General features: G+C 33.1%; 1 protein-coding gene across 7 annotated transcripts in view; it reads right to left on the bottom strand.

The window, feature by feature from the left end:
- LOC145287771 (uncharacterized) overlaps nt 1-14,941 on the bottom strand; it is a 291,321-nt gene that overhangs the window by 113,853 nt on the left and 162,527 nt on the right. For all 7 annotated transcript variants that reach the window (XR_013869191.1, XR_013869192.1, XM_080135593.1 and 4 more), the window contains one exon: nt 4,825-4,888. The gene's annotated coding sequence lies outside the window, so the exon portion shown is untranslated. The remainder of the gene's footprint in view (nt 1-4,824; nt 4,889-14,941) is intronic.

The following is a 14,941-nucleotide window of genomic DNA, read 5'->3' as shown; positions in this document are numbered from 1 at the left end:
AAGAGGGGAGGTTTTCCTTTTGATAGCATCTTTCAATTGCACAAATTATAAAATTCGTATTTATAGGTCTACGAGATGGTAAAAAAAACATTAGCCAGGAGTGCGGCATCAATTCAGAACATACAATGTCTGATTGGAAAAACTTTTGCAGAAATGTATGTTCTGAGTATTTTCGACTGAACCCTCGACAGATCGGAGGCCCAGGGCATACAGTCGAGGTTTATGAATCCCTCTTCAACAGAAGAAAATATGTTGGGAAGGCCCTCCAAACGCTCTGGGTCTTCAGCAGATACTACATGGCGTTCACAAAGGAGGTTAAATCTGGACAGTATGGGGAGATTTGTTTACAACGGCCCACTTTGATGGTATGGATAGGTTAAAAAAAAAAAATTCTTGGGTTAGTAGAGGTAGAACAGTTGAGATGGCAGAGTCAGTTTAGAGGAAGATCAAGAAAAGGATGGGAGGTCATAATAAAAATGGATTTATGGGAAAAATTGATAAATAAAGACCTGGCCAGAGATAGGTTTGTTTGTAAGTCAATTTCTTGAAGTTGTCCAACATATTCCAGCATGTAAAACAGATGTTAAACCAAAGATGGTGATGATCCCCTCCAATACCACCCATCACATATCACAGAAACACGGAAGAAACATGAGTTACATGTGTTTAAATAATTACTTTAAAAATAAGTGACAATGGATTGATTCAGGCTCACTTCAACCATTATCGTATAACAGGCCTGATGGTTGCCAAATCTGAAATCAAAGAAAATAAAGTTGCCAATTTAAAGTGCGTCGTCTCTAAAAAAAAAAAAAAAAAAAAAAAAAAAAAAAAAAAAAAAAAAACCTTATATATGTCGTATAATGGGGCCAATATAGACAGGTTGGCAGTTGTGGCCAATATATAAAAGTAGGAATTAGAGTTCATCGTTTTTTTTTTTTCTTAACTAGAGTTTGTTTAGACTCAATTCCTTATTTTAATACAAGCCAATTTGTATTGCTATCTAATATTCTTGGGTTGGTAACTCTTTCTGGTTGCCATTGTTTGACAAAAAGTAAAATGGATTTAAATTTAAAGAAGATATTGGTATTTTAAACTGGAACTCTTGTTGTATAATGGACCCAATGTAGACAGACTGGCAGATGTGGCCAGTGCAATGAATTGAGAATTGGAGCTCATTGTTTGCTTTTTTTTTTTTTTTTAGATTAAAAGTTATTAGCATAGGCGAGTTGTTTGTTTATCAAAAGTGTCATAACAAAATTAAAGAAACGGATCGAACAGTCAGAGCACTCTTTGGCATGGTATGATGTGGATCTCCAGGTCACAGAATGAATCATGGAACACAAATTTGAGAGAAGATCCATACGAGTTAGCAGAGTCTGATTCAGGTTGTCGGATCAGAAAAAAGTGCCCAAATATCTGAGAGGATGGATTATCATGGAGACGTTGAGATAGAACTAAACGGTGGCTAAAACCATAGCAAAATAAAGACCACTACCCTCTTTCTAGGAAAGAGAAACAATGATGGGATTTCAACCGTGGAAGATCATTGTGACTGAATAAAACCCATTTGTCCAGAAAGAAATGGAACTCGTACCTGTTCCTCTGCCTTAAGAGAGCTTTTGTTCCAGATGCAATGAATGGTGAGAAACAAGCCACTCGAGGACACGACCAAGGGGTACAAGAGCAGAATATAAAAAGGTACATTTGGTTTCGTTTCTTTAAACCCCCAGAATTGTTGATGTGCTGTAATTGTGAATATTGATGCGATGCCACACCATATGATAGACGAAGGGAAGCCTGAATAAATATTTAATAATTTTTTTTTTTTTTAAAAAGAAGGTAATGCTGGGTAAGATTATATCCAAGCCGACTTCAACGATAGGATATTTCAACTGTAGCTGAGGGAAGATCCTGACAGTATTTGGCTCGATTGTTGAAAGCAAAACTTTTTTCAGATAGCTGAGGACTGCGGAAGAAGGAGAGGAGGAAGAAGAGGTTAGGTGAGCTTCTCTATGGAGGCGGGTGAAGCTTAATTGGACTTTCTGCTTCATCTTTAATTTGTATAGCTCAGAGGAATTATTTCTTCTGTTTTAAATCAATTTATTTTTTATTTTCTATAACGGGATCACCGCTTATCAAAGCCCAAAGGCTAATCAAGGATAAGGGTTAATGTGAGGATGGTAGTCATTAGGACAATAGCAGAGTAAATGTCAGTAGTGGAAATTTAGTATAATTAGATTATTTAAGAGAACAAGAACTTGTTTACGTTGGATTTGATAATATTGTAGCCAATTGGAAAGCAGACCAGTGGAACAGAGTTCCATAAGTGGACAGTTCTAAAAAAAAAAAAAGTTTTGTTCATGGAATCCATGTTAAGGCACCGATAGAGAGTGGGGCAAATTAGTGATAGTGGTTTTTGGCTTGACGAGTGTTTTTTTGTGAAAGATTGGCAAGGGGGAGGGGGGCATAGATTGGAATTCAGACGAGCGCTTACCATGAAAATAACGACAGAGCAGAGACAAGCGTGTTACCTACTAGGTTATGATGTCCGTTTTAAACTATCAAAGCAAGATAGGGTGCTTCAAGCAGCTTCTGCCCAGATGTAGCAACAGTACTCCATCCTATGACGTACATATACAAATAAAGGATTGCATCAGCAGTGACATAAGATAATTTTTATGATTTGGATACTTCAGACTTCTGTTCTCATCTTAAGTGTCATTTTTACAACGTTTCAGTTGATGTAACCTCTGACCTTCAGGTGTATCTTATTAAACTTGAGAATGTTTCTGTCAAACTCTGAAATCTGGATGGAATTTCGAATGGAACCCTTTATTTACTTCACGGGGGGTAGTATGCTCTTGTTCCATCAGCCACAAGAACTCGTGGCGCAGTGGTTAGAGTATTTGGAAAAAATCAATTGTTAAGTGATATTCTCCAGAAGGTTGAAGGTTCAATTCTCAGTGTGGGCGACAAAAATACATTTGCGAATTTTCTTAAAACCTCTATCTAATGATGGCTGAAAGAACAAGAGCATGCTACCTCTGCGATATAAATAAAGGGTTCCATTCGAAATTCTGTCCAAATTCCCAAGTTTGACATAAACATTCCCGAGTACAAGATACACCTGAAAAAGGTCGGAGGTTACATCGACAGAAACATTGTGAAAATGACACTCAAGATGAGAACAGTAGTCTGAAGAATCAAATAATATGAATAACTAATCCTCATCTCAAAAATTCAGAAACATCACATAAGGTAATATTGTAAGTTAGATTTTTTATGACTTTTTAAAAACGAAATTAACGAGGATTTATTGATAGTTTTATTTTTCTTTCAGTTATGCTTTGGGTGGGTAGTGTGTGCAATCAGCACCAACCCTATTCGGGTTCAACCGGCTTCCTTCGAAGGAGGAAATTTCATGGGCATATGAAATTCACAAGCGGTCCCCAGTCGCATGTATATCCCCGTTAGGTGAGATGACGATGTTAGGTTTTTGCAGGTTTTTGCAACTTTTACAGGGAGGTGTCGACGTCCTCCTACATACAGCACCTGGAATTCCCAAATTGGTCGCCCATTTTAGCAATGACCAGGCTCAACGTTGCTTAACTTCGGTGATCTGATGGGAACCGGTGTGTCAACGTTAGCTGGGAGAAACTTGATTTTGTTTAGTTCTGGAGTGACAAGGATGACCAACGACACCCACAATCCCCCCCTTCTGAGTTGGCCATGTGCCTAAGTTTTTTGTTCATTGTTGATTTTGACTGTATTTTTAACATGAATAAATATAATAATATCTCAAAGTGTAGTATCTGTTCCGGCAGATGCTGCACTTAAGATAATTTGTACCAGTCAATGGAGGGGAAACCCTCTATACTGGGAACCGCCTGGGTAATACCTAGGAGGTCCACCCTCCCAGGCCTTGCCACCGGGCTTTCCGGTGGGGCAAGTTTATTGCTTGCTGCCTGAGGCGCCCCGACCGGGGAATGCCGACGGGGTTACTCAGGCAATTTTTAAAATTGCAGGAGTGCCCCTCCTTTAGGGGAGCCTGCGGGGTTCCCACTTTCCGGCCTTGTGCCACATAATGCTGATGTGGGCAGCATTTAAATAAAAACCCTCTATACTGGGACAATTATTATTTTTGGTAACCAAAGTGCCCCCTTTTTGCCTACTTTTAGGGGAGCTGGTTTTTATCCCACATTAAAAACGGCCTTGTGCCTAATTTGCTTTGGTGGGGAAGCAAATAAATACATTGAAGATAATTCTTCCGGTGGTCAACCAGCGCATTTTCCCCCGTTATTACTAGTCAAACCATCCTGGGTGTACAATTACTATTTCATATTAATTTTAGTGTTACGTGATCAGTAGCGTAAGAGTTTATTGGTTAAATATTTACACACATATACATCTACTGTTATATGTATATAGATAACACAAACAATATTTCTAAAAACAGATACATCGATAAAAGTCTAAGCATTTTGTTATTTTTTTTAATTCACAATTCAATTTAATAGATTATGTTCATGTTGAACTAGTCCATTTGTATACGCATATGTAGAAAAAAAAAGAAAAAGAAAAGAACAGGTAAGCGAGGGTTGAGGACATGTGTTGCATGAATAGAAGTGATATGAGAATGATACGGTAAGTGTGTAATGTGAATCTTAAAGGCAGGCTTTGATCTGATGACCTCAGAGAAAGATTAAAATCTGGAGAGTAGAGGGAGATGTGTGCAGAACAGGATGTTCATTTCAAAGAAACTATGGAAGGGAGTGATGAAAATGTTTTTTCGTGATGAGTGAAGAAGAATGTTTTACTTGCCTAAGTGAATCTGTTAGACAGAAGGCTGCGCCAGCATCATCACCCACCATGTCGGAGTTGGCATCTAAAGAAAAGAAATAAAAAGAGTTTTAGGTAAAGTTTTGCCACTTCTATAGAACAAGATGAGGCGAATGTGCATATTTTTGTTTCAAGAACAGCCAACAGAAAGCGTTTGTCAGCCAAAGAACAGAGATCAATAACTCATAGTTTTCTAAAAGTTTGTGCAAATTTTTCTCTGAAAATGGATATGAATTCATTAAACTAGCGCAAGATTGCATTAAATTTTTATAAATAAATAAATAAATAAATAAATAAAACCGTCTATATTAAAATTCTATTTTGCTACATTCACAAACAAAAATTATATTTTGACATGTTCATATAATCTTACAGTGAAAAAAAAAAAAAACAATCGTTCCGTAAAAAAGAAAACAAATTCTTAAACCTCTATATTTCATGTTTTTAAATTCTATTTTACTATTTTGACAAACTAAAATTATATTTTGATACATTTTTATATTGTAAAAGAAAAACAAATAATTCAAAAATAATATATAAATGTTTCATGTTTTTAAAAAATTTTTATTTTCAGTTATAAATCATTCATTGAAAAGATATTAAAACTTTAAAATTATATTTTGATACATTTTTTATAAATAAATGTTTTGATTTTCATATATTTTCTTGTTCTTTATTTCGTTATTATATATTTTTGCGCTCTCGGAGACACTTGTTTATATTTGAGGTTCACAGAACGGCCGATAGCGGGCGTTTGTCAGCTAAAGAACAGAGGTCGATAACTCATCTCCGTCACTTCATGTAGCTGTTCTGCAGAAGTGCCAATGTTTTCTTAAAGGCGAGATGAGACCAGACCAGAGAAAGATTAGAGAAAAAAAGAAAAAGCAGAAAAGAGGGAAAAAGACAAAAAGAGAAAAAAAAAGGGGGGGGGAAGAGAGAACAAAAATTTTTTTCTCTTTTTCTGCTTTTTCTTTTTTTCTCCAAGAGAAAAAAAGAAAAAGAGAAAAAAAGAAAGAGAAAAAAAGAAAGAGGAGAGAAAAAAAGAAAGAGAAGAAAAGGAAGGAAGGTAAAAAAAAAGAAAAAAGGTAAAAAAGAAACAGAAAAAGAAAGAAACAGAAAAAGAAAGAAACAGAAAAAGAAACAGAAAAAGAAAGAAACAGAAAAAGAAAAAAAGCAAAAGAATAAAGAAAAAAGAAAAAGAAGAAAGAAAAAAGAAAAAGAAAGAAAAAGAAGAAAAGAAAAAAAAGAAAAGAAAAAAATCCTAAAACAAAAATGACTAACAATTGTTATTGCTGGTCAATGGTACTAATGTGGAATTGTGGAGGTCAAGAGTTTGGAGGAGTTGACAATTTTTGCATGAGTTAGGCTTAAACAAACAAAACGCACACATAAAACCTGACAAAAAACGATAGCATACTCTGTTAGAACATTCATTGTCATAATTTTCCGTCATTAACATGTACCGCCATTACAGGTTACCAGCCAGCAGAGGGGAGGGGAACTCCAGAGTTAGGAACCCTGCTCAGCTGACTGGTAAACTGTAATGGTGATACATGGTAATGGCAGAAAATTACAACAATGAATCATAAATGCATATTAACATTATGCAGAGATGTGTTAGCGTTTTTTTTTTTGTTTTTTTTTTTAAATCTGTATGGATAACAAGAGAAAAAAAGACACAACCACTAGGCATTACGTCTTGTTCTTAAGAGAGGAAGACACAGAAAGGTTGGCTGCTACATTATCGCTACAACAAAATTTGCGACTAGACATCACTATCCAATAAACTAACTACTTTTGTGCCAGTCAGAAGAACAGCTCTTTCTGTCCAAGAAGATAATAGATAATTTATGGAGATCAAAGAAATCATTCAAGCTATGCTACAATAGCAACAAGCCGAGTTTTTTTTTTTTGTTTGTTTTATTTTTTATAAGTCATATCTGCTCTTCCTCCCACGTAACAAGAAACTTCAAGTTGAAAAAAGAAAACATGACGTCATTAAGCAAAGACGTTGACATGATTTTTTTTTTTTTTTAACATTATTGCAGTTACAATCAAAGAAATAATGCCGGATATGGACAGCTAGTGTTGAATAAACAGAAGCCAATCTGGATTATCACATACAATAACCTTTTGAGTTTCTTATATTTCATGCATGTTTGGGATACATTACAGAAACAAACTCAAGTGAAAGAAAACTTTCAAACAAACGAATCATGAATGTCTACCTTTAGGTGTGTCAGAAATTTCGTGAAAAATAGTGAATAATTCCACCCCGTCTTTCCAAGCTCCTCGAAAAATGTAATTCAAGCCCTAATTTTTTTTTTTTTTTTTTTTTTTTTTTTTTTTTTTTTAATTAAAGGAGCAAGGACCAAGGTTTCATTAAAAAAAAAAAAAAAAAAAAAAAAAACAAACAAACAAAAAAAAACAATGTGGTTTAAAAGAAAAAAGGTTTTAAACTTCGAACTTTACAGGTAAATTTCTACAAAAAAAACCCTACTTTTTTTTTGTTTTAAATTTGAATATATTATTTATTGACCATTTCTCTTCAATTTGTGATATATAAAACTTTGGTGAGTAAATTAATTATTTACTTAGACACTTGAAAATGGGGGGGGGGGGCGTGAATTAAAAAAAAAAAACGTTTGTCTAAAATATTATATTCGGTTTATTGGAAAGGGCATAAAATTTCACATTGACCCTGAAAATATCGTAAAAATAGAATCAATAGAAAAACTTTGATAGATTTTTAAAGTTTAAAAATTGAAAAATATTGAGTTCGTAAAATTCATTATTGTTTTTTAAAAAATATTTCTATTAATTTTAAAACAACTTTATTAGTTTATTTTGGAAGTATAATCCATAAAGAAAATAAACAACCCACTTTTAAAAGAGAAATTACGAGTTTTTTATATTTTATTCGCAGTTTCGTGTTAGGGGTGTCAAAAATTCCTACAAAAATTCTGATACACCTAGTCTACCTTGCATCACTTCAAATTTTATGATCAAGGAATATGTAAATTGTGTACAAGACACTATATCCCATGTATAAATTCCTGTTGTTGTCCTAAACTATGAAGGGGGGGGGGGGAGAAAAAAAACCGGGAGGAAAATAGAAAAAGAAAAAAACGAAGAGGAAAATAGAAAAAGAAAAAAAACGAAGAGGAAAATAGAAAAAGAAAAAAAACGAAGAGGAAAATAGAAAAAGAAAAAAAACGAAGAGGAAAATAGAAAAAGAAAAAAAACGAAGAGGAAAATAGAAAAAGAAAAAAAACGAAGAGGAAAATAGAAAAAGAAAAAAAACGAAGAGGAAAATAGAAAAAGAAAAAAAACGAAGAGGAAAATAGAAAAAGAAAAAAAACGAAGAGGAAAATAGAAAAAGAAAAAAACGAAGAGGAAAATAGAAAAAGAAAAAAACGAAGAGGAAAATAGAAAAAGAAAAAAACGAAGAGGAAAATAGAAAAAGAAAAAAACGAAGAGGAAAAAAAACGGAGAGGAAGAAAAAAAAACGGAGAGGAAGAAAAAAAAACGGAGAGAGGGGAAAAACGGAGAGGGGGAAAAAACGGAGAGGGGGGAAAAAACGGAGAGGGGGGAAAAACGGAGAGGGGGGAAAAACGGAGAGGGGGGAAAAACGGAGAGGGGGGAAAAACGGAGAGGGGGGAAAAAACGGAGAGGGGGGAAAAACGGAGGGGGGAAAAACGGAGAGGGGGAAAAACGGAGAGGGGGAAAACGGAAAGGGGGAAAAAACACTGAGAGGAAAAAAGAAAAAGGAAACGGAGAGAAAAAAAAAAAAAGAAAAACTGAGAAAGGAAAAAAGAAAAACTGAGAAAGGAAAAAAGAAAAACTGAGAAAGGAAAAAAGAAAAACTGAGAAAGGAAAAAAGAAAAACTGAGAAAGGAAAAAAGAAAAACTGAGAAAGGAAAAAAGAAAAACTGAGAAAGGAAAAAAGAAAAACTGAGAAAGGAAAAAAGAAAAACTGAGAAAGGAAAAAAGAAAAACTGAGAAAGGAAAAAAGAAAAACTGAGAAAGGAAAAAAGAAAAACTGAGAAAGGAAAAAAGAAAAACTGAGAAAGGAAAAAAGAAAAACTGAGAAAGGAAAAAAGAAAAACTGAGAAAGGAAAAAAGAAAAACTGAGAAAGGAAAAAAGAAAAACTGAGAAAGGAAAAAAGAAAAACTGAGAAAGGAAAAAAGAAAAACTGAGAAAGGAAAAAAGAAAAACTGAGAAAGGAAAAAAGAAAAACTGAGAAAGGAAAAAAGAAAAACTGAGAAAGGAAAAAAGAAAAACTGAGAAAGGAAAAAAGAAAAACTGAGAAAGGAAAAAAGAAAAACTGAGAAAGAAAAAAAGAAAAACTGAGAAAGAAAAAAAGAAAAACTGAGAAAGAAAAAAAGAAAAACTGAGAAAGAAAAAAAGAAAAACTGAGAAAGAAAAAAAGAAAAACTGAGAAAGGAAAAAAAGAAAAACTGAGAAAGAAAAAAAGAAAAAAAGAAAAACTGAGAAAGAAAAAAAGAAAAACTGAGAAAGAAAAAAAGAAAAAATGAGAAAGAAAAAAAGAAAAACTGAGAAAGAAAAAAAGAAAAACAGAGAATGAAAAAAAGAAAAAACGAGAAAGAAAAAAAGAAAAACGAGAAAGAAAAAAAGAAAAAACGAGAAAGAAAAAAAGAAAAAACGAGAAAGAAAAAAAAGAAAAAACGAGAAAGAAAAAAAAGAAAAACCGAGAAAGAAAAAAAAGAAAAACCGAGAAAGAAAAAAAAGAAAAACCGAGAAAGAAAAAAAAAAGAAAAACCGAAAAAGAAAAAAAAAAAAGAAAAACCAAGAAAAAAAGAAAACAGAAAAAACTGAGAAAGAAAAAAAGAAAAAAGAAAAAACTGAGAAATAAAAAAGACAAAACTGAGAAAGAAAAAAAGAAAACACTGAGAAAGAAAGAAAAAAGAAAAAACTGAGAAAGAAAAAAAGAAAACACTGAGAAAGAAAAAAGAAAAAAGAAAAAACTGAGAAAGAAAAAAAGAAAAAACTGAGAAAGAAAAAAGAAAAAACTGAGAAAGAAAAAAAGAAAAAACTGAGAAAGAAAAAAAGAAAAAACTGAGAAAGAAAAAAAGAAAAAACTGAGAAAGAAAAAAAGAAAAAACTGAGAAAGAAAAAAAGAAAAAACTGAGAAAGAAAAAAAGAAAAAACTGAGAAAGAAAAAAAGAAAAAACTGAGAAAGAAAAAAAGAAAAAACTGAGAAAGAAAAAAAGAAAAAACTGAGAAAGAAAAAAAGAAAAAACTGAGAAAGAAAAAAAGAAAAAACTGAGAGAGAAAAAAAGAAAAAACTGAGAGAGAAAAAAAGAAAAACTGAGAAAGAAAAAAAGAAAAAACTGAGAAAGAAAAAAAGAAAAAACTGAGAAAGAAAAAATAAAAAACTGAGAAAGAAAAAAAAAATAGGGGAAAAAAATGGAACGAGAGGAGAAAATAGAAAAAACATGGATGCAACTAATTAAAGGAAAGACAGATTTTTAATGGAAGGAAAGATAAAAATCGTGGAAAGACAGAAGTTTGGTTAAAGAATTGTCACATCAAAGATATATATTTTTATAATGACATGAAAAGAAATTACAAGTTTCATATGAATGGCAATTATCCCATTATCCAACCTTTGTGTTGCTTTTCAAGCGATTCTTGAAAGAGAAGTGCAAAGTTTAAACTTAATGTTATTTTGTGTAGAAAAAGGAACAGAACAAAAGAATCGTGTCAATAGCAATTATATACAATTCGATTAAAGATAAGATAAAAACGCATTCAAGAACGAACTCTCGACACAAATAAAAAGTTTGCCTTTATAAATAAAAATGAAAATGGTGTTAAAAAAAAATGTAAATAAGTTATTCATTCAGCTTAGAAGCAAGCAGCATTTCTCCATTAGGGAATCTTTCCCTTATCTCTCTCTCTCTCTCATATATATATATATATATATATATATATATATATATATATATATATATATATATATATATATATATATATATATATATATATTTATATATATATGAGAGAGAGAGAGACTGAGTGACTACTTATATTATCATTATCACGAAGTCCTTCATAGCTGAAGATGACTAGTCAGGGTCTCGGTGCTTTATCTTACGGTGTTGTACCATTCCACGCTCAGTGTGGAAAGTTTCCTCACAAGTCGTAGGATGTTGCCTTTGGTAATGTTTTTGTTCAGACCTGGCCTTTATTTTTGTCTTTATTCCTGCTTTTCCTCTATGAAAGCAAATTAAGTCTGCTGCTTGCACTTCCCAATTTTTCGTGGTCATTTGCATTGCATTTGTCATATTACTAACATTGTTTATTGTTTGCACACTAATAATTCTCCTTCCTTCTGTTACAGCCTACATACCTCTATCTATAAATAATCTACATACCTCTGTTTATAAATAATCTACACACCTCTGTTTATAAATAATCTACACACCTCTGTTTATAAATAATCTACACACCTCTGTTTATAAATAATCTACACACCTCTGTTTATAAATAATCTACACACCTCTGTTTATAAATAATCTACACACCTCTGTTTATAAATAATCTACATACCTCTGTTTATAAATAATCTACATACCTCTGTTTATAAATAATCTACATACCTCTGTTTATAAATAATCTACATACCTTTCATGATGAATAAAGCATTATTCCCATTACTTGTCATTCGTCTCCAGTGTTCTGAATCTCTACACTTTATCAAGAAATCTAACTCAAAATGGATCAGTTCTTGAAACAGCAGGTCGGTCTTTTTTCTTTTCCTTTCACCATTTCTCACCATTTGTGTTTGCCGATTTTTTACTTTTGGAGAGTGACTGGATTTCTGAGTTACTGGTACTTCCTTGTTTGGAGGTTGTATATGGAAAGTGTCATATAGCACTTCCATTGGTAACTCTTGGTTTCTGACTGTTTCTATGTATCGGGGTCTCAGTTGGTTAATATGTTTTTTGTGGAAAAAAATTCTGCCCTTTTATAATGTAAACCATTCTCCCAATTCTTCTTGAGATTATGCCTTCTTCCCAAAAATTCTTCCCTGCCCGATAATTTTTGAAGAAAACTTTATCCCCGTCATTGTAAGTCTTGTACCTTACATTATCCTTGATACATTTTTTTACTTTTTCTCTTGGGATTAACAGGTCAAACACCGAACGTACCTTCCTGCCAAAAATAATTTCAGCTGGGGATAATTTAGCATTTGGATTTGGATTTGGGGTTATCCTATATATTGCTAAGAATTTTTTAATGCTTTTTACTTCCGTGTTGATGTTATTAAAGCTTGTTTAAAAGTATTGATAAATCTTTCCGCTTGTCCGTTTGATAGAGGATTAAAAGTTGGTACTGTAATGTGTTCAATGGCCAGTGCTTCACAGTAGTGCTTGAATTCTTGACCTGTGAACATAGTGCCATTATCACTAACAATTGTTTTTGGAACTCCGAACCGACTAAATACCTTGTCCAGCGCTTTTATTGTGTTTGCTGCTGTAGCGTGTTTGTATTTAAAAATTTCTGGCCATTTTGACATACTATCTACGATTACTAGGTAATAATATCCCTTCAGAGGTCCTGCATAATCGATATGGATGCGTGTTCAGGGTACATCTGTTTTAGGCAAAAGTTTCGTCCGTAGGGGGGGGGGATCTTGCGGCTAGTTGGCAACTTCTACATAATTTCACCATTTCCTCAATGTCCTGATCCATTCCAGGCCAGTATGTGAATCCTCTCATTAGGAGATTCCAGGATGTCCCATACGGAATTCCTTTAGGATTTTCTTTTGTAATACTTGTGGTATTACTACTCTGTCTGCGTACATCAGTTTCATCACACATAGAAAATGGAAACACTTTTAATCCTTTTCCATTCTTTTCGTCTTGTCCCACTTGTTTTATTATCTTGTTAATATATTTATCTGTTTTCGCTGCTTTCTTTATTTCCTCAAGTGTAACAGGAAGTTCCCTAACAGTATTTATTAATATATTTGTTAGTTCATTTTCTTCTTTTAGTGCTGCTATAACAGTTTCTTCAAATTCAGTTTTACTGGCGATCAATCTCGACAAACCATCTGCATGTGCAATTTTACTAGATGCTAGGTGTTTCATTTTGAAATCGTAATTGAGCAAAATAATAGTCCATCTTTAATCTATTTGCTGTATGATTAGGAATCTCTTTTTTCGAACCAAAAATCGATAGTAATGGTTTATGGTCCGTTTCCAAGACGAAAGATCTTCCATGAATGAATCTATGAAACGTTCTCACGGCATACACAATCGCTAGACTCTTTTTCGATCTGACTGTACTTTCTTTCAGCGGGTAATAAAACCCTTGAGGCATGAGAAATTGGTTTAGTAGATCCATCTTCCATTCTGTGTAGAAGCACCGCTCCTAAACCGTATTCGCTTGCATCTGCCGCTACAATTAGATCCTTTTTTAGATCGTGATGTGCTAACATTAGATCCGATAACAAACATCTTTTAATTTTTTGCAATGCTTCCTCACATTCTTTTGTCCAGAGCCATTTTTTTATTATTCTTCAATAATTCATTTAATAGTGCTCTTAGTTTGTGCATATTTGTGATATAAGAATTATAGTAGTTTGTAGGACCCAAAAATTACTTTCACTATATTGTCTAGTCTAGGCATATCTCTAATTGCTTCTGTCCTATTTGGGTTAGGTCTTCTACCTTTCCAATCATTTGTCCCAAATATTCAATCTTATCCATACCAAAATTACATTTTTCGAGAGCCACTTTAAATCCGTAGTCTTCTATTTTCTCAAATACCTTCCGAATATGGTTTTTATGCTCTTCAACATTTTTGCTTCTTATCAAAATGTCGTCTAAATAAGCCATTGCAAAATCCAATCCTGCTAGCATGGCATCCATAATTTGTTGGAATAAATTTGGTGCTACTTTCAACCCAAACGGCAATCGTTTTAGGGAAAATAATCCTTTATGAGTATTCATTGTCAGGTATTTAGAACAATCTTCGTGGACTTTGACCTGCAAATATGCTCCTGACAATTCAATTTTTGTGAAAATTTTTCCTCCATTTAACTTAGAAAATATTTCCTCGAGGGTAGGGAGTGGATAGTTATGATCCTTTAAGGAGTCATTCAGTCCCGCCGAAAAATCTCCACATACGCTGATTTTTTTATTTTTTTCACATAAACTGTGGGTGATGCCCATTCAGAGTTTTCTTCCATGTTGTTTCATCAATTAAGGATATGTCACTTCCAGTATCCAAAAGACAGTTTACTTTTCGGCCATTGATTCTAACTTCAATATATTTCCTTTTTTTACCATACATGGATTCTTTTTAGAAACAATGGTCTTTATTTTCAGGCTTACAGTATTTCTCCTTTTTGCGTACTGTTGACTTGTGCCCTTTACGCCCACACTTATAGCATATTTTGCTTTTGAAGTAGCACTCTTTTGTGAAGCAATTCTTTCCTCCACACGTCTTACAGTATTTTTTTTTACATAGTGGTCATCTTGCTATACCCTTTGTATTTTGTCAACACTTTTCTCTTCGATACTAGTATTATCTTGTTTTAAATTTAACAGTTTCTGGCATTCCTTAGTAACTTTCTGTAAGGTTATTTCTATGTCTTGGTTCATAATGGATAATATCCTAGAACGAATCTCTTTATCCTACGAGGATGTTAACCCTTGCACAAATATCAAGCATTTAAACATGTCCTCTTTTAGGTCTTTCAACTTAAATAACTCGCATTGGGCATTTACTCTCCCAGCATAGGCGATAAAGTCTTCATCTTGTTTCAAAATATTTAAACACCTATAACGAGTATAAAATAAGCTATCTGGTTCCCCGAAAATGTTCGATAAAATTTCTATAGTCCCTTTAAAAGAAATATCTTCGGGTTTCCTTGGGAATATAAAATTTGTATACTTGGTATTTTCATGGGAACCCAATTTTTGCAACAGTATAATAATTTTTTCTTCATCCGACTAGGCCTGACGTTGTTTGGAAAACATTTTCGTATCTACGATAATATGCTAGAAACGTTAAGCCTTTATTTGGTTCATATAAAAATTCTGTCAACGAATTTGCAAATCC

The sequence above is a fragment of the Euprymna scolopes genome, chromosome 11 (genome assembly GCF_053919585.1).
Source record: "Euprymna scolopes isolate OS-2025 chromosome 11, ASM5391958v1, whole genome shotgun sequence".
NCBI lineage: Eukaryota > Metazoa > Mollusca > Cephalopoda > Sepiida > Sepiolidae > Euprymna > Euprymna scolopes.
Note: the sequence above shows the minus strand (reverse complement) of the source record. Positions and strands in the feature narration are given on the sequence as shown.